Source organism: Dermacentor silvarum, chromosome 6 (genome assembly GCF_013339745.2).
Source record: "Dermacentor silvarum isolate Dsil-2018 chromosome 6, BIME_Dsil_1.4, whole genome shotgun sequence".
Classification (NCBI taxonomy): domain Eukaryota; kingdom Metazoa; phylum Arthropoda; class Arachnida; order Ixodida; family Ixodidae; genus Dermacentor; species Dermacentor silvarum.
The window spans coordinates 6,577,419-6,598,139 of record NC_051159.1 but is presented as its reverse complement, the minus strand read 5'-3'; positions in this window follow the sequence as shown (position 1 = coordinate 6,598,139).

Below are 20,721 nucleotides of genomic sequence, written 5' to 3'. Positions count from 1 at the left end.
AGCAACTGGGCCGGATGCTTTGTCATCGGCACTGCTTTCTTTGTGCCCACGGGAAGTGTCCAAATACCTGTGCGTAATTTTTACTAAATCTTTACTAGAAATCTCTTTACTGGATGACTGGAAACTTGCCAATGTCGTCCCTGTGCATAAAGGTGGACCACGAAGTAGTGTTTTGAATTACCGGCCTATCTCGCTTACTAGCGTTGCTTGTAAGATACTTGAGCATGTACTTTACAGTAATGTTATGAACCACATGAACGTGCACTCTTTGCTTAGCCCTCAGCAGCATGGATTTCGTAGTGGATTTTCCTGTACAACACAGTTGCTTGAGTTAACGCATGATTTAGCAAGAGCTTTGGATGAGGGGTTTTCTGTTGACTGTTTGTTTCTAGATTTCAAGAAGGCGTTCCATGTTGTCCCTCACTCTTTACTTATATAAAAATTAGAAATGTATAATATAAACAGCACGGTTGTTAACTGGATAAAAGAATACCTAAATTTAAAAAACAGAAAGTTGTGCTTAATGGGAAAACATCCCGTGAAGTTGATGTGTCCTCTGGTGTGCCCCAAGGATCAGTCATAGGACCGCTTTTGTTTCTCATCTATGTAAACGATATTTGCTCCGAAATTTCATCGCAAATGAGGCTATTTGCCGATGACTGTGTTTTGTACAGGACTATTAATACTACCCATGACTGCAATGTCTTACAAAATGACCTGTATAAGATAAATGAGTGGTGCAACAAGTGGCACATGCTCATTAACTTGAAAAAAAAAACGTTCATATGCGTTTTTCGAGGAAAAGAACAACTCATGACTTCTGTTACTCTTTAAATTCAGCCACGATATTATCAGTTCAGGAGCACAAACATCTTGGCGTTTATTTCACACCTGTTCTTTCTTGGAGCCGTCACATTGATCACATCCCAACTAAAGCATGCCGCGTTCTAGGTTTCCTGCGCAGAAATGCAAAAAAGTTGCCACTGGAGACAAAGGTATCATTGTACAAATCAAATGTCCGATCTGTTCTGGATTATGCGTGTGCTGTGTGGGATCCGTGGTCGGCACGTGACGTAAACAGTTTAGAAAGAATTCAAAGCATAGCCGTTCGTTTTGTTTGTTCAAATTATGCCAGGAATTTCAGTGTTTCAAGAGCAAAAGAAAGCCTCGGTTGGGAATCGCTGCAGCAACGCAGGAAATATCTAAGATTGAAATTTTTTCACAACATATTCCACTCTCGAACAGGTATAGACCCCGGGAAATATTTTTTCAAGCCTGATTATCTTTCTGAACGGCTGGACCATGAAAATAAGGTTAAAGAAATAGCGTGCAAAACTGAAGCGTTTAAAATGTCATTTTTTCCCAGAACCATAAGCCAATGGAACAAGTTACCATCCGATGTCGCAACGATTTTTTCAAATGATGTATTTTCAAACTGTATACGCCCACTGAAGTAAGATAGTGTTTTTGTGTGTATGTGCGAGTATGAAAGTGTTCCGGGTACATGTTTTGTTTTGCCTGCTTTATTGATTGGTTCTTTGTTTCCTTCTCACCCCCGCTGCAATGCCTACGTGCGCTGTGGGTATTGTGATAAATAAATAAATAAATAAATAAATTATCACGATTCTAACTAATCCACCGATCTTGGCCCACTTTGACCCGTCCGCACCAACAGAGGTCCGAACCGATACCAGTGGTTATGGGATCGGCGCCGTCTTAGCGCAACGCCAACGCGGACACGACCGCGTTATAGCCTACGCTAGCCGACTCCTGACAACTGCAGAGCTCAACTATTCGATTACCGAGCTCGAATGTCTTGCTCTCGTCTGGGCTGTTTCAAAGTTCCGCCCATATTTATATGGCAAGCCCTTCTCAGTAATCACAGACCATCATGCGCTGTGTTGGCTTTCGTCGCTCAAGGATCCTACTGGCCGGCTCGGTCGTTGGGCTCTCCGACTACAAGAATATCCCTACACAGTGACGTACAAGTCGGGACGCCAACACCAGGACGCAGATTGCCTCTCTCGCTACCCAGTCGAAGACCCGAGCTCTACGTCTGAGCCTGACACCGACGCCTGCGTTCTCTCTGTTTTTCCACTGGTCCATGTCGCCGACGAGCAGCGCCGTGACCCGTCCTTGCGTGTCATCATTGACCGCCTGGAATCTCCACTTGCCGACAGTTCCCTTCGCTTATTCACACTTCAAGATGGCGTACTCTACCGCCACAACGTTCACCCCGACGGCCCAGCATTACTCCTTGTGATCCCTAAACACCTTCGCTCGGCTGTTCTCCACGAACTTCACGACCTCCCCACTGCCGGTCACCTCGGTGTGTCACGTACCTATGACCGGATCCGCCGACGCTTCTTTTGGCCTGGGCCTGCTCGCTCCGTTCGAAGATACGTAGCTGCATGTGATAAATGCCAGCGACGCAAGACACCGTCGACGCTCCCTGCTGGGTACCTTCAACCAATTGACATTCCCGCGGAGCCATTCTTTCGGGTTGGTTTAGATTTACTTGGTCCCTTTCCTCTTTCTACCTCTGGGAACAGGTGGATCGCTGTGGCCACAGATTACGCCACGCGCTACGCCATCACCCGAGCGCTCCCTACAAGCTGCGCCACAGATGTTGCCGATTTTCTTTTACGCGACATGATTTTATTACATCGAGCTCCGCGACAACTTCTCACAGACCGTGGCTGGACATTCCTGTCAAAAGTTATCACGGACATCCTGCAGTCCTGTGCCACGACGCACAAGCTATCCAGGTCATACCATCCGCAAACTAATGGCCTCACGGAGCGTCTTAATCGCACTCTCACAGACATGCTCGCGAAGTATGTCTCTTCAGACCACACAGACTGGGACCTCACTCTGCCGTTTGTCACCTTTGCCTATAATTCGTCGCGCCACGACACAGCCGGCTATTCCCCGTTTTTCCTCCTGTTCGGCCGAGAACCAGAACTGCCCCTTGACACAACCCTCCCTGTTCACGCGACACCCACCAGTGAATATGCACTTGATGCCGTCGCCCGCGCTGCTCACGCAAGGGAAATTGCCCGTGACCGCCTTCTGAGCTCCCAAGAGGGTCAAAGGCGTTTGTACGACCAGCGACACCGAGACGTGCACTTCCCGCCTGGTTCTTTGGTGCTTCTATGGTCTCCGTCGCGTCAGGTCGGCCTGTCAGAAAAAAGTTGCAGTGGCTTAGCTCAGATATGCCAGGATATACGTAGCGTTAGCAAAGGTTCAGCTGATTATTCTTAGCTTTCCTGGTTGTCTAGATTGTCAAGGATTAGCTTGATTGTCATGCTTACTGCTGCTCCAATGACACACACGCGGTGTACGTATTATGTGGCACATGTATATAGCCTTCTTCTGTTCATTCCTGCTACGCTCAACCGCTAATTGCCAGGCAACTACTTCGGGATCCAATGAGTCAAGCTTCTCCGTTCTTCTGCGCTGTTGAGCAGCATTTGCGCTCTCCTTCTTCATGGCTATACCACACTGGCAAACGCCAGTCAGAAGCGCAGAGGCTCCAGCGCAGTGTCAGACGGCGACTGCACAGCGAGCGCGCGCCGGCGCCAGTGCGTCTACCACGGCTACGACGTCACTCCTCTGGAATGCGCAGACCGGCGCCGGTGAGCCGCGCGCGGCGGCGGCGGAGTGCGCGAGAGGTGCCGGCTCCGGTGGCTCCGGTGCGCAAGCCGTGTGACATCACTGATCCTTGCGCATGCGCAGCACAGCTCTTGATGTGCCGCGCGAAACGGGCTTGGCTAGGCCAGTGTAGCTAACGCTACAAAACTGCTGTCGCGTTACACAGGCCCCTACCGAGTGCTTCATGCCGTGACTCCCGTCACATACGAGATCACCCCTGACGCCCCATCTGCTTCCCAGTTCAGCGATATCGTGCACGTTACACGACTGAAGCAGTATCACCCTCCCAGTGATGACATTTAGACGCTCCGGGACGCCGCTTCTGCCGCTGGGGGATTATGCTACACGCGTGTGGTATTTGACTGTTTGACCGAGGCGCGCGGGCGCCATCACCCGAGCGCTCCCTACAAGCTGCGCCACAAATGATATATATATATATATATATATATATATATATATATATATATATTAAGAACGATCCACAGATGTACGGACGTTTTCTTTCTAACCGTGAAGATCACATAAAAGAAATGAAACCTAATGGTCAATTAGTGATGGAAGAGGGAAAAATATGTGAGTGGTTTATTCGGTACTTCCACAGTGTATTTAATATTGATCGCGATGTACAGCGACATCCTTATCGAATGTTTCTGCGAGAGATATGCTTACAATATTGCTTGAAGGTATTCTTAACTGCTTCGTAATTTGAACAATAAAAAACAGTTCTGGACCTGACGGCCTTTCTAACTCAGTCCTAAAACGTTATGCCCATGAGATATCAGAATATACAACCAGAACCTTTAAAGTTTTGTAAGCTGTTTATTGACGATTTGGAAACGCGATCGTCTCAGTCGAGAGGGCGAGCCCCTCTTCATCGGCGGGCCGATGATGATACTGCATCCATTGGGCGCGCCAGTCTTCTTCGCTACAACAACCCCCTGGAGAAGGAGGAGCCATCCTGGCGACTCAAGGCGAGGAGAGGACAAGCGGGTCGTAATAAGGTGCACAGTATCGCGTCCGCGACGCCTCAAGTCAGTAGACGGCGTTAGCATCTCGACGACGTAGTTGACAGGCGTCGTCTATTGTACGACATGGTATGGACCGTGGTATTTGACGAGGAGTTTAGAGGATAGACCAGGGGTGCTTGAAGGTATATCCACAGCGATACTAGTGAGTCCGGCTGGTAGGTGCAGGGAGGTCGGTCATCATCGCGACGGAATTTTTGGAGACTCTGGTCTTCCGCCATGAACGAACGGGCCAGCTGACGGCATCCCTCGGCGTACCTGGAGGCTTCAGATAGAGGTGTGTCCTCTGATGGGTCAGGCCGGTAGGGGAGAATGGTGTCGAGCGTACAGGTAGGTTCACGGCCATACACGAGGAAGAATGGTGAAAATCCCATTGTGGCCTGTGAAGCGGTGTTATAAGCGTACGTAACATATGGCAAAACGAGGTCCCAGTTGGTATGATCCGATACAATGTACATGGATAGCATGTAACCCAAAGTACGATTGAACCATTCTGTTATGCCGTTCGTTTGCGGATGATAAGCTGTGCTGGTTCGATGGACGGTATGGCACGTGGTCAGAAGGGTGTTAAGAACTTCGGAAAGGAACGCACGCCCTCTGTCACGCAGTAGTTCCCGCGGTGCCCCATGACGCAGTATGAAGTGATGCAGGAAGAAGGACGCAATATCGCGGCTGTCGCTGTTGGCAGTGCCGCAGTTTCGGCATAGCGAATGAGGCGGTCGACAGCGACAATAATCGAGCGATTGCCAGCTTTTGTGCAGGGAAGAGGGCCGTAGAGATCGATGCCGACGCGGTCGAATGGTCGGGACGGACAAGGAATGGGCTGCAAAGGACCAGAAGGACGAGGAGCAGGAAGCTTGCGTCGTCGGCACGCTGTGCACGAGCGAATGTACTGTGGCACAAAATTATACATGCACCCCAATAAAAGCGCAAGTGAAGCCTGGCGTAAGTCTTGAACAGGCAAGCCTGGGCGCATTGCGGGTCTGAATGGAGAGTGGAACATACATCTTTGCGCAGATGGCGGGGAACGACGAACAACCATTTACAGCCGTCGGAAGCATAATTTCGACGATAGAGAACACCATCCCGGAACTCTAAATGAGAAGCTTGGCGGCAGATAGCGCGTGAAGGAGGTGTTGTTGAAGTGTCAAAAATTGAATCCATAAGTGCCGCAATCCACAGATCTTTCTGTTGCTCCACAGCCATGCTGACGTACACCGGCGACCAAAACGCCGATTCGATGACTGAAATGTAAGTCATGTAACTTGGGTAGGTAACCGAGAGAGGGTGACCAGCACCTCCAACAAATGCGCTTTATTTCACGATTCGGAAACGCGACTGTCTCAGTCGAGTGTCACACACTGAGAGAGCGAGCCCCTCTTCATCGGTGGGCTGATGATGATAGTGCGTCCATTGGGCACGCCAGTCTTCTTCGATACAGTTTCATTAGGGTCTCGGGACCTACTGAATGATTGGCACAAAGCCAGAGTATTGCCTATCCACAAAAAGAACAGGCAGATACCACGTCCTGTGGAAATCGATGTTATGCGAAGCAGTGTGCGGGGAGTCTACCAAGTTAACGAAACGACCACGAGAGCAGCCAAACGTAGACGGCTGTTTGATGACCGAGATGACACGCATGTCATGACATTTATGTCATGAGTCCTCAGAAGCCCCATTAGCTACGGCTAAGAGACCTTAAGGCGAAAGCCTTAGTCATGATCATGACTATGAGTTCTACCACCATACTTTAGTGTTTCCTTCACTTAATACCCACGCCTGAACCCATTTCAGTGGTTTTTCAGTATTAATCTTTTTTTCGCTGAGTCATTGGCAATTTTTCTGTGTCCTGCCCATCGCGATTACTTGTACCACTACCCTTTAGTGTTTCCTTCTATTAGTGCCCACGTTCGAACGCATTTCAGTGGTTTTTGAGTGTTAATCTTTTTTCCCTAAGTTATTCTCATTTTGCCGCGTCATGCTCATGAATATGACTTCTACCATCATCCTTTAGTATTTCCTTCACTTAGAACCTACGTCAGAACCCACTTACCCCACTGTTGAGTGTTAATCTTTTTTTTCGCTGAGTCATGCACTCTCATTTTTGCTGAGTCATGCTTATGACTGACTTCTACCATCATGCTTCAATGTTTGCTTCACTTAGTACCCACGTCAGAACCCATTTTAGCTGTTTTTGAGTGTCTCTCGCTTTTGTCTTTTTTGTCTTTTTCGCTTTTCTGAGAATCTATTTTCGCTGGGTCAGTGTAATTTTAGGCGGATGTTTCATGACCTACATGGCACACATATCATGACATTCATGCCATAACCTTACATTTATGTTCGTCATACACTCTTTTCAAACTATGCCAATTTTGGTACCCATCAACGAAACGATCATGAGAGCACCGAGACATAGGCCGCTGTTTTATCACCTACATGACACACACGTCATGACATTCATGACTAGACCTATCATTTATGTTCGTCATACACTCTCATTTTGATTTGATTTCCTTAAAGACCCCGTAGTAGGGGTATTACATAAGGGGTGGGAATACGACAATACAAACAAGCGTTACAATGCTTTCAATTCGTTAGATAAAAACGTTGTTACATCTTGAATGAATTGTGATGAACAGGTGGAATGAATTGTGATGAACAGGTGACCGCAGCGACTTGATGAGGAAGGGCATTCCAGTCTTCAGATGCTCGGTAGAAAAACGAGGCTGAAAATGTATTTGTGCGTGAGTTTGGTTGTGCTACCTTAAGGGGATGGCCAATGCGTTGTGACCGGCGGGATGGGGGGACAGTGTATGGTGAACGATTAAGCGTGGAATAGTAGAACCTATGGAAGAGGGAGAGGGTGGCAACGCGGCGACGAAAGGATAGAAGCGATAAGGAAGTTTCTTTTTTCAAGTATGAAATGCTAACGTCGTAAGAGTATGTATAATGAATATACCTGGTGGCGCGATTTTGAGCTGCCTCAAGGGCTTTGGCGAGATATGCTTGATGCGGATCCCAGATGGAAGATGCATATTCAAGTTTGGTTCTTAATAAAGATTTATAGGCTAACCGCTTTACATGCAATGGAGCGAAGCGAAGGTGGCGTTTTAGAAATCCCAATGTTTTGTTAGCCGATGAAATTACAGTAGTAACATGCACATTCCAGGTTTTGTCATTAGCCAAGGTGGCACCTAAGTATTTGTAAGATTCTACTAATTCAACAGAGACCTTACCAATCCGATAAGAAAAGCGAAGGGGGCGATGACGTCGGGTAAATGAAACAAGTTTGCATTTATTAGAGTTGAGTGTCATCAACCAATGATCACACCATTCTTGCACGTGGTTAAGCTCCATTTGAAGAGCTGTTTGGTCAGTGATGTTATTGACTGCGCGGTAAATGACGCAGTCATCGGCGAACATTCGGATCTGGCAGGATACGTGCAAGGGTAAGTCGTTAATATAGATCAAGAAAAGAAGGGGGCGAAGGACGTATCCCTGTGATACGCCTGACGTGACGGAGGCAACGTTAGAAGCGTGGTTGTTAACTGAGACATATTGCGACCGGTTTGTTAAACATTGTTCGAGCCATTTTAGGATATCAGGATGCACATGCAAATGTGAAAGTTTTAATAATAGGCGCCGATGCGATATTTTGTCAAACGCTTTCGCGTAATCCAAAAATATGGCGTCTGTTTGAATGTTCTTGTCAAGATTAGTATGAATGTCATGAAGAAAGAGTGCAAGCTGGGTCTCGCAAGACAGGCCTGCGGAACCCGTGCTGCGAAGGATGAAAGAAGTTGTTAGCGTCTAGAAAGTTCTTAATATGAGAGTAGATTACATGCTCCATGATCTTGCAGGGAACACTTGTGTCACAGCTGTCCCCGATTTGTTGTCGGCGCGAAGTCGATCGACGGGGTAGACAAGCTGGTTGGTCGTTCCGTACGCAAGCGAGCACAGTGAAAAGAGTCAGAGTCGGGAGTAAACAAAAAAACAAGATATTTATCGGCTGATAAATATACACAAATTAATAAAATACAATAATAAAAAAACACAAGACAGGCTAACACACCTGAACGTAATAGAACACAATGATGAAGACAAATAAATACGAACAATTAACAGTAGATATCAAAATGAAACAGTGCGAGGATCAAATACACAAGGATACACTTAACAGTATTTCACTAAACAAGTTCAAAAGAAATCAAAGTTCAAAAGAAAACAAATGGTGTCATACGCATGGCCGGGCAGCAGCAGCAAATCCATAAACCGTGAAGTCGGTGCACAAAGCTTTCCCGAAGAAGATGGTGGTCAGATCTTGTCGAGGTGGATGCGAATTGCTGAGCTGGGTTTCCCGGGAGTCTAGATTGGACGTCTTCTCTCAAGCAGGTTGAGCTAACTTGAGGCGAACTACCGTGAGCTTCGTTGCAGATGCTGGTTTGACGTCTCGTACGTCAACAAGTTCCTCGGAGTTCCGACGTGGCCAGGCGGCCCAGGTGATACTGGATGGCACTAGCCCCCCAACGGCTTCTCAGCAGCGCATAGGTTCAGCTTCTAGACTAATCAGCAGGGCCCTAAACGTGCGCTTAAATAGCCTCTCCTTTCCCTAGTTCCCTATGTAGGTAAACTGCCGCTATGTAGAGTTCTCCGAATTCACGGCTCTTTGCTCCCAACAATCTTGGCCGCGTCCCTTTCACCATGGACGAAGAACCGCAGATTCTCCTCTCTCCCAATGTCAAGGGCCAAGGTGGAACCCGGCATACCACGCAGACGTACACGCACACTTCTGGGTCCGTAATCGGCGTGTCGCGTCTGGAATCGAGATGGCACCCCGAGTGGCCACGACACTTTTGACGCCCGTAATTCGGCGTGTCGATGTCGAGTAAATTATACGCTGCACAGTCAGGAACCCACGTTTCTGACGCTCTTAATTCGGCGTGTCGTTAATCAGCGTCCAAACCATTCGAAAATATGCCGCTCCGTGACACAGCCCCCCACTTTCAGAATATTATCACATAATATTCACTTACACGAGTGGCATTTTCGAAAACAAGAAAAAGAAGGCCGTTCCATGTATACATAACATTATACATCAAATAACATCGTGTATTACACAAAAAAATGTCACAGTTTCGCCCTAAGGGCGAAGCAATGAATGCGATAGCAACACAGCAATGTCATACGAAGTAAGGTGAGCGGCTTTGGTAGCAACAACACGCAGAACTGTTGTCGACGCCATCGGCGTTTTGCCCGCGTTCGCTCAAAATGCGTGCGGCGTTGGTGACTGTTGCCGGAGCCTCTGATATAAATAGGCACTGCGTGCCGCAGCTAAACGTCGCCTCCCTTCCCTCCCCCTCCCCCACGGCCTCTCGCTCGTTGGAAGAAGGCGCGTTTGCTCTACATACATGGTGATTGTGAAGGAGAACAGAGACGCCTACTTCTGCAGCCCTTAAGCGAGCACGGCGCAGAACGCGCGTTTGTTCTCCGCCGTGCGTTCACTCCCCGTGAAAGACGCGCCCCTCGCGCCCTTTCACTCGCACATACAGCGTTCGGCGCGCGGCGACGATTTCTTCTCCAAATGACGTCATACGGAACCTCACGGCGACGGCGACGGCGACGCCGACGGCAGAAATCTGCTTTTGAGTGTCCATATAATTGCTATCGCAATAAAATTAACAGAACACGGCACGTCCAGGCACACAGCACCAAAATTCTTCAACTCAACTGCAGAATGATTCCAAGTAAATGGCACTTGAAATATCATAGGTAGCACAACGCTACGAACTGTCTGTTGGCACTCCACATCCGTTTTAATACACGTACTAGTGCAATGGGAACCAAAAACTTGCGCCAAACACACGCTCAAGACGACCAGAACATTCGCGCTTATGGCTAAGCACTTCCATGTACTAATGAAACCCAAAATGCTTTGTGTCCGCGCAAGCCACGCTTTAACGGAACGGTACACACAATTTCCAAAAGGCAAGGCCACACAATGGCTCCCTCAAATAAAGCGACCCATTCAAGAAAAAAAAAATCATGAACCCTTCCGTAAAGTGAACTGATACAGCGTATTTCACCCACAAGCAAGCCTAACTGCTACAGAAAGAACGACATATAAAAAAAAAGTTTCACTACTTTTCTACGCGCGCAAGCCAGATCTATCAGATTATCGGAGAGCTTCTAAAACAATTTACACAAAGCTGCAATTAAAGAAACCAGCAAGCTGTTTCTACAAATCCTGTATCAATTCCTTAAGCCGTACTCGAGGCGGGCGCGGTTTGACAGCTCGTCTGGTCAGCGAGGGAATACAAAGCGTACAGCGGTCATTCTCCTCGCTGCCCACCCCCGACATTTCACAGCCAGGCAACATGCCTCTTATGCATCGCACTGCGACTTCGCTGACGCGTATCACTAATTCGCGACGCCGTACCGGCACTCTCTCCTGTGCCATGCATTGCACAGCTTTCAAGGAACCGAACGAGGGGGAACATAATGGCCCCCTTGCTTTTGTCCGCCCTCGCGCCGAACGGACATTTTCTGTCTTCCTCACCCGGCGTTTCGGACGCGCTCTTGCAGGAAACCTTGCCAGAGACACACGCGACTTTCGAAGTCCCTGACTGCGCTGCCCGCAGGGATTAGCGCCCTTTGTTTTACTTGGCTGCGCTGCCTTCTCTGCCGCATTACGGCCTCTGCGACACCGCTTCTTTCTCTTAGCACGCTCGCTGCTGCTAATTTCCGAGCCTTCCGCTCGCACCTCGTGGTGACCAGCACGCATCTCGTCGGTCACGATTACCGCCCCCAACGCACAGTCTGAATGAATACTGGGTGAATCATTCCCCTCATTACTCCTTGGACTGGCGGAAATGTTCAAACTACTCGGGGCAATGCAGCTATTTTCTTTAGCGCACCTTAACTCACCTACCTGGGCGCTGTCCCCAACTGCACTGTCCTGCCTACATTGTGCTTCAGCGCACTTTTCTGATCGGTGGCACTCTCCACTGGTGCCCTTGCCTAACAAGTTCGCGTTATTTCGGACTACTACTTCAGGAGCTACCTTCGCCACGTATTCCAACTCGTCCACAGCTGGCCTAGCTGCTTCTCTAGCATTCAATTGGCACAGTATCTCGTCGCGCTCAATTCGGTCCCCATCAACGGGTCCCTCAACCACTACGCCACCGTCTACGGATCTGGCATCAACTGTGGCTGTACCTTTAGGCTCACCAAGATTAGCCTCTCTTTCTACAATCGGTAGAACCGTGTGTGCGACTTCTTCGCACTTTCCGTGCTCGACTTCTACGGGCGCCTGACATTTCTGCTCCACCTCCTGTACTTCTAGGTGCTCGTTGTTGGCCCTGCTCTGGTTGCCACTTTGATTAAGCAGAATCCTTAATTTCAACAACCGTATTTCGCGCTCTCCAGCTTCCTTCGCCGCCACTCGCTCTTTCTCCTTTTTCTCTCGAGCCTGCCCCTGCTGTTGCGTAATCCATGTCCTCAACTCGGCGCCCTTTAGGCCTAACTGTTTGCCTTCTTCTAACCACTTTTCGAACTCCATTCCCTACAAAATGTGACTAACCCACCAAAAACCGTGCTCTCACAATTCGCATGCACGCGCGTTCGACACTGCACAAGAATGTGTCAGTAGCAGTAATAAATCAATCTCCACGATTATCGTTCTCCGTTCACCATGCTGCTTTTGTACAGAACGTCCTGTCGTGGGCGCCAGTTTATGTCACAGCTGTTCCCGATTTGTCGTCGGCGCGAAGTCGATCGACGGGGTAGACAAGCTGGTTGGTCGTTCCGTACGCAAGCGAGCACAGTCAAAAGAGTCAGAGTCGGGAGTAAACAAAAAAAAACAAGATATTTATCGGCTGATAAATATACACAAATTAATAAAATACAATAATAAAAAAACACTAGACAGACTAACACACCTGAACGTAATAGAACACAATGATGAAGACAAATAAATACGAACAATTAACAGTAGATATCAAAATGAAACAATGCGAGGATCAAATACACAAGGATACACTTAACAGTATTTCACTAAACAAGTTCAAAAGAAATCAAAGTTCAAAAGAAAACAAATGGTGTCATACGCATGGCCGGGCAGCAGCAGCAAGTCCATAACCGTGAAGTCGGTTCACACAGCTTTCCCGAAGAAGGCGGGCGGTCCGATCTTGTCGAGGTGGATGCGAATTGCTGAGCTGGGTTTCCCGGGAGTCTAGATTGGACGTCTTCTCTCAAGCAGGTTGAGCTAACTTGAGGCGAACTACCGTGAGCTTAGTTGCAGACGCTGGTTTGACGTCTCGTACGTCAACAAGTTCCTCGGAGTTCCGACGTGGCCAGGCGGCCCAGGCGATACTGGACGGCACTAGCGCCCCAACGGCTTCTCAGCAGCGCATAGGTTCAGCTTCTAGACTAATCAGCAGGGCCCAAAACGTGCGCTTAAATAGCCTCTCCTTTCCCTAGTTCCCTATGTAGGTAAACTGCCGCTATGTAGAGTTCTCCGAATTCACGGCTCTTTGCTCCCAACAATCTTGGCCGCGTCCCTTTCACCATGGACGAAGAACCGCAGATTCTCCTCTCTCCCAATGTCAAGGGCCAAGGTGGAACCCGGCATACCACGCAGACGTACACGCACACTTCTGGGTCCGTAATCGGCGTGTCGCGTCTGGAATCGACATGGCACCCCGAGTGGCCACGACGCTTTTGACGCCCGTAATTCGGCCTGCCGATGTCGAGTAAATTATACGCTGCACAGTCAGGAGCCCACGTTTTTGACGCTCTTAATTCGGCATGTCGTTAATCAGCGTCCAAACCATTCGAAAATATGCCGCTCCGTGACAACTTGTCAATGAGATGGGGCGGTAATTTAGTGGAGAATTTTTGTTACCTGATTTGAAGACTGGAATAACCTTCCCCATCTTCCACTCATCTTGTATGGTGCCTGTGGAAAGCGACTGCGAAAATAACAAACACATAATCGCTGCAGAAATGTGTTTCGTGCTTTTTAGTAGTTTAGAGTTGATGTCATCGATGCCAGCTGATGAAGACAACTTAATATTTTCTATTACAGATGAAAGCCCAACTGCTGTGAATGTGATGGCTGTCATGTTGCACTGTATATTTGTGGTTGGCGGAGCAGGAAGTGTGCCCATTTCACTTGTGAAAACTGATGAAAACGCGTTGTTGAACATGTTAGCGCAGCTTAGATCCGTAACCGGTTCACCCAACTCGTTAGTAAGAGTATTCACGCGCGCTTGTTCAGGGTTTATCACCTGCCACAATTTTCTGGGATTAGTAACTAAAATCTTTGGCAGGTCATAGTGAAAAAAAAGTTCGCTTCGCATCGCGAATTCCTATCAAGTAAGCACTTTCAGCAGTGTAATATTTGTCCCATGCGACTGAGCTCGACTTGATTTTAGCGGCACCATAGAGGCGCTTTTTTATTTTCTTATCGTTTTATAGATCTCGTGAACCATGGTTTTTGTTGATTGGAGCTAATGGTTATCCTGGGAATAAATTGATTCTTTAGTTCACATAGTTTGTTTTTAAAAATCAACCAGTTATCATAAAGCGAATGGGTATGAAATTCCTCAGCAAAGGTAGAAAAAATGCGTTTAATTCATTATTTATAGCCTCATTGTTACCTCTGTCATATTAAGCCCGCTGGATTTTTATCCAGCGGCCGTGGTCATATAAACAAATTGTCTTCTTCTGCATGTCACGTGGTGGGGGAGTGAAAGTGAAAACACCATGAATAACTTTGTGATCACTGATCTCACGAAGCTATGTAAGGAATGATAAGCTTTCAGGATGATTGGTTAGTATGAGATCTAAAATATTGGCAGAAGTCTCCCAGATACGAGTCGACTCCAGTACTAGTTGTGTTAAATTGTAATTTAATACAACTATGCCAACTATGCCAATACTATGCCAATTTTGGCACCGACCAAGTTAACGAAACGACCATGAGAGCACAAAGACATAGGCGGCAGGATAGATAGATACTGTCAAAGTGGCAAATGTTCGCAAAGAAATGCTTCGCATTTAAAAAAGTGACAAATTCATTGTAGCAAATCATCGACCAGTGTCTACAACAGGTGCATCTTGCAAGTTATTAAAACCCATAGCAACTGGTGAAATTCTTGATTCTATAACCACGGCCACTGGATAAAAAAAAAAAAAAAGGAGCGGCCTGCTGCGTCGCGTCGCCGTCAATGGGCGAGCTCGTCTCGGCTAAGTTGACAGTTGCGGCCGCTGTTTTTGGTGAGGACGCCACTGCTACGGTACGCAAGGCAGACGCCGGTTCGTGCTACAGTGTGGTTGCCTCAGGATTTATGCGTGTTGGTGTGCTTTTTCGTGCGCATTCTCGTGTGATTTTTTGTGTTATTGTGTGTGTGAGCAGCTTGCCTCATGTTTCTTGTACTTGAGTACGGTTATTTGGTGTGCGCGTGTGTGGAAGACGGTTTTTTCTAGCGGTGTGATGCCGCGAAGCTGTTGTGTGCCGCTGTGCAATTCGAACGCGAGAAAAGACCCTACTCTGAAGTACCACGAATTCCCCTGCAATCTACAGCGTCGGGAAGCGTGGCTGAAGAATATTTCTTGACAAGGGCCGTCAGGGAAAGGAAGCAAGTGGGAGCCAAGCGACAGGTCGCTGGTATGTTCATTACATTTTCCCGAGAATGACTATAAAGAGAGCACGAAGATTAGGCTCTTGCTTCCGACTGCGGTCCCAACTGTGTTTCCCGGTTATCCACCGTACATGCAAAAAAAAAAAAAAACAAAAAAAAAACAATAACGCTCAGCCCAGGAAACGTTTTTTTTTTTTTTTTTTTTTCGAGCCCAGGAAAAACAGCGGCCGCAACTGTCAACTCAGCTAAGACGCGCTCGCCCACTGGCGGCGACGCGACGCAGCAGGCCGCACCTTTTTTTATGTAAAAAGAGCCACCAATGGATTGATCAACTCCGGGCTGTCCAGAAGACCGACGATGCGGCGATGACACTAGTCCTTCCCGTCCCAACCCGGGAGTGGCCCGCAGTCTTGCCCCTATGAAAACGGGGTGAAGATTCTTCCGGACGTCAAATAATTTCACTACCTACCTACTATAGTGACCGTGCCACTGCCAGCGCAGAGAGAATATTGAAACGTGCGACGGGAGTTCGGTTGAAGAGAAGAACGAAGCTGGGCTGGATTGGGTACGGCACCGTGGAGTGTTTTCGCTGAACGGTACCTTCGCATTCATGATCTTGTAAATAAACGCGATCCATCGTCTTGAAGTCGTCTTGAAGAAACACGTAAATCCACTCCCGATTATTCGTAATAGAGCACTTCTCTTCATTTCAGATGACTCGAGCGGGCAGCCTTCATTGAGGTTCACTCTACAAAAGATTGGCACTCCTAGGGCAGACTTCTCACATATGTGGGGTAATCGGCACTTCTAATTACGACTTCAACATTCAACCTGCAATGTGCAACTATAAAATGCGTTATTTACGGCCTGATTAGAGTCACTGTCGCGCGTACAAACGCGGCTGTGGGAATGCTTCTCCGTGAGTGGCTGTACCCGAGCAGTGGCGCCAGAGAGGGCGCGAGGAGAACTAGTCCCGAGACGCCGTCTCGGCGCCACGCAACGGGCCACACTTTTTTTTTATCCAGGGGCCGTGCTATAACAAAGCAGGAAATTCATCAACACATCAACACGATTTTAGGCGAGGAATGTTAACTATTACGCAACTTGTAACCATGCACGATTTCGCAGCAATGCTCGACAGGTCGGTAAAGGTACACGTGCTTTTATGAGACTTTTGTAAGACATTTGATATAGTGTCGCATGGGAAACTGCATCAAAAATTACGTTTCATAGGGCTTCCTCAGTACCTTATTAATTGGGTTGCTGCATATCTGCGAAATCGATCACAATTTATTGGCATCAATTGTAGTTCATCAGATAACTTGGCAGTTTTATCCGGCGTTCCAGAAGGCAGCCTGCTGGTTCCGTTGCTGCGCCTTACTTATATGAAAGGATATATAGAAATATTACCAGAATCAGTAGCCGGATTACGGCGGATGACTGCAGATGACAGCGGTTGACTGCAATTTTTTCAAAGTGAATTGATCTAGTGGCCATGAGTCACTGTTGAAAATAGGTAACTGGTTCCAGGAATCGAAAATGTAACTAAATGATTCAAAAACTGTGCTCCTACGGATTTCGCGCAAGCATCAACCAAGCGTATGCATTTGTGTGTTACGCTAACTATTTAACTTGAACTGGGCATAAATCAGAAATTTGTTCATCGGCATTTAATAAATTGTGTTTTCTTAGACGTAAGCTTAAGGACACACCTTTTAATATCAATATTTTAAGTAATACACATTTATTATACCAAAGTTGGAATACGGCAGTGCGTCATGGCATCCGCACACTTAAGTAGACATTTAGATCCTTCAAAGGAGAGTGGTCGAAAAGCACAGGCGGTATGAGGCTACTTCCGCGTTGATGGCAAATAACCAGATTACGCCCTTTCGGACACGCAGGAACATAACCCACTTATCCCTCGTGCGCAACATTCTGTTTAGGAAGGGGAATATAACGCCTCTCTCCCTTCTAGGGCAATCAACATCGAGAAGAATAGGTCACACTCCGACCTACGCATTAAAACGAATCTTTGCTCGAACAGTTGCTTTTCAGGAAAGTTTCTTCCCGAGAACAATGTCAGATTGGAACGAGCTTCCAGATTTCATCTTTCAAGCGCATGATTTTCAGCATCGTTTTGAACAATACCTTTCACTCAATGTTTGATATTATCAGTGAGATTGCTGACACGTTCTGTTTGTATGCTCAGCGGTGATACATGTGCATTCTTTAAAGTGTGCTGAAAACAGTCCAGTGTGATCAGTACATGTTGCCTTCATATTGTCTTGTATTAATTCATCTTTTCATTGTTAGCTCACTTATGAATACGAACATTCTCGTCCCACTTGTTCATGTCAATGTCTGTATATTTACTATGTCCCTCCTGCGTGGGCGGGCAACCTCGGCCGTCAGCATTTTTGGAATAAATAAATAAAATAAAAAATCATCGTTGTATGACTCATTACCGACCTCCCCTACATGCAACTGTCTTGAGTGCAAGCGTGGTGTGACCAAGGAAGTGTTAATACCACGTTCCACATGAAACTGCATTCCAACCTTTCGGTTATATCGTCCTCACCAACCTATTTATGCCCACTGCAGTACAATCACCGTTTCCTTAACCCTGTCAATTTGCTACTTTGATCGCGCCGCCTAATTTTCTGCATTTCTGGAGGGCCGCATCCTTTCTGTTGGCAATCATTCTTTAACTCTAATAAACCACTGGTCACGCGCCCTACGCATTACATGGCCGTGCCCAGCTTCATTTTTCTTCTTGATGTCAAGTAAAATATCGGATACACATGTTTGCTCTGTTATCCACGGCGCGGTCTGCCCGTTTCTGATATATTCTGCTATATTTACCTCACCAAATATGTTCAGCGCAACTAAATTTGTTGTTTTCACAGCCATACGGAATTAAAGCCGACTCTTCACGGAGAGAAGAGAGGACTCCCCTGTCCCCTTTCCGCCGCGCACACATCCGTGATCCTTCCAGTGGACGTACTATGCTATAGGGAACGTGAAGTGACAAGCCTAATAATGCATGTTGTCAAACTAGCCAGTGGAGATTCACAATTAAACTGTGCAGCTTGACTAGACTAAAACAAAGATAACAATGCGCATACGCTGACATGAGACACGATTGCTTTCTATTTAAAAGTGCACTACGTTCGAAGTAAGCGGTTCATCCTGAGTGCGTTGCTCGTGTGTTCGAGACAAATGCGTTGACACGTGTACCTGATTCAGAATTAGTTTTTATTTCGCCGCTTGTCCAATAAGGCTGATACTGATGGTAACAAATCAGGGTCACATCATTGACAAAGTTAAAAGAATAAAGGTACATGTTACCGATTTGATAAGAAGATATTCATACTTTATTTCAGGTCAAGCACCATTGCCTCCAGAAGGTTTCCCGAGTCATGAGTGTCCCACTCAGCAGGCCGTTGTCCCGTGAGTATGAGACTTGCTGGGTGGCATATTAGAGCTGAGTCAGAATAAGATGAAGAGCTGTAATAAATATCATAGAGGACACGCTAACCATCTCTGAGTGTAGGATAACTATAAAAAAGTCCGTCATAGGACTTCGTGAGAAGAATGCAATGTCATAGCTAATTATTGCATACATTTGGGCAATACTGAGCTTCAATCACTACTAATTGCGCTCGGGTTAGCTGTGTAGCAATCCCGGAGCAATAAGGCGACTACCAGTGCAAAATTCTATATGACACCGACATCTTCGCATTCATCTACCTGACTCTTATCTACGTACCTGTAATAAGGAACTTTATTAGCTAGGACAGTTTCGTGTGGCCACTATCATATCTCGATTCAGCGATATATACCATCGGACCAAATGGTGCTGCTGCACAGAGCAATGACACCAAAATACTGCGGGTGTTACTTACAGTCCACTGAGTTAATTAGGAGCAACGTATTCTTCCGACACATTGTTATTATTTCCGTTTTGCGATTCACAAGGCTGATATTTGAGATGTGATAACTGCACTTGAGCAACCCTGCCTCTCCATTACAACCGACGACATACAAATACTGGTTAGTATGCGTGTTTTTTTTTGTTTTTTTTTTTATGGGATATAGGAAACTTTTCATTGCCTATTCTCGGATTTCTTAAATTTGGGGTTTTATGTGCCGAACTCGTGATACCACCTGATTATGCGGCACGACATACTGGGGGAGTCCTGCTTAAAGTTGACCATCTGGGGTTCTTTAACATATACCTAAATCTAAGTGCACCATCGCATTTTCATTTCGCCCACATAGAAATGCGGCCGATGCGGCCACCAACGACACGATGGAACCCGCGACCGCGAGCTCAGCAGCGCAACGCCACGGCGACTGGGACACCGCGGCAGTTGCCTCGCATAGGCTTCTAAACGCGCCTTGTCTCGCATTTTACACAATCTGTTCTAAACTGCATCTCGGAGGCTACACATAAGAAAGCGCTGTCACCTACAGCAAAGAAACGCAATGTGTCGTATTGTGTGCGGTGGCGTGCTTGGCACACCAGAGAGCGACCGCTACCGAGATGCGAAACGTAACACCAGTAGCCTCGACAGCTATTGACACCTGCTACCAACCCAACTTTTCAAACGAGAGACGCACTTAGCAGCGACTATATTTCTCAAACAATACCGAACCATGGTTACTGTAAAGTGCGTATAGTCGCAAACCTGCCGGAAATATGGCACCTAAAAAGGTCAAACCAGAAAATCCTGTCATGAAAAAAAAGCACACGACTTAAATATTCGGCATTTGTGATTGCAAAGAGCTCAGTGTGGGGCATTTTCGCTGTGTAAGTGAAACATCCGTTTACTATTTAGGGTACACTTGTTCTGTCTAGGTCAGTAACAATGCTTGCCTTTTTCTTCACACATTTTACAGAACATGGTGCCAAGCATTTTTCGGAACTTTTATCCCATTTGCGCAATGTGAAATATATACCAAATAGCGCGAACGTCGCTTGAATGTTAATGATTATAATGTAATGCTTATTGAGGGATAAAGTGAATCTAAGATGCCCATGAAGTACGACTCGCAATGTCTGCAATGTTTGCTCGGAAGTTGTTCGCTGAATAATTCGCAGCATGTTGCAGTCGCTTGGCAGTAGATGCAACTCGTGCATACATAGACATAATTGTCCGGATCATTGCGTAACGCCCCAAAGTACAGACCGCTCTCTACACAAGGGTTGCCTTTCGGCCATGTTGTTGTAGCGTGGTAAGAAATAAAAACCGATTAAAAAAGATGACGGCAATAAAGGAGGACACAACATTAGTGCCAAGTTGCGAGAAATTAATTATTTGAAACCAAGGCACACATATATGCCATGATGACGCACTTTTGCCGTAAAAAAATGTCATGTGCATGCTTGAAAA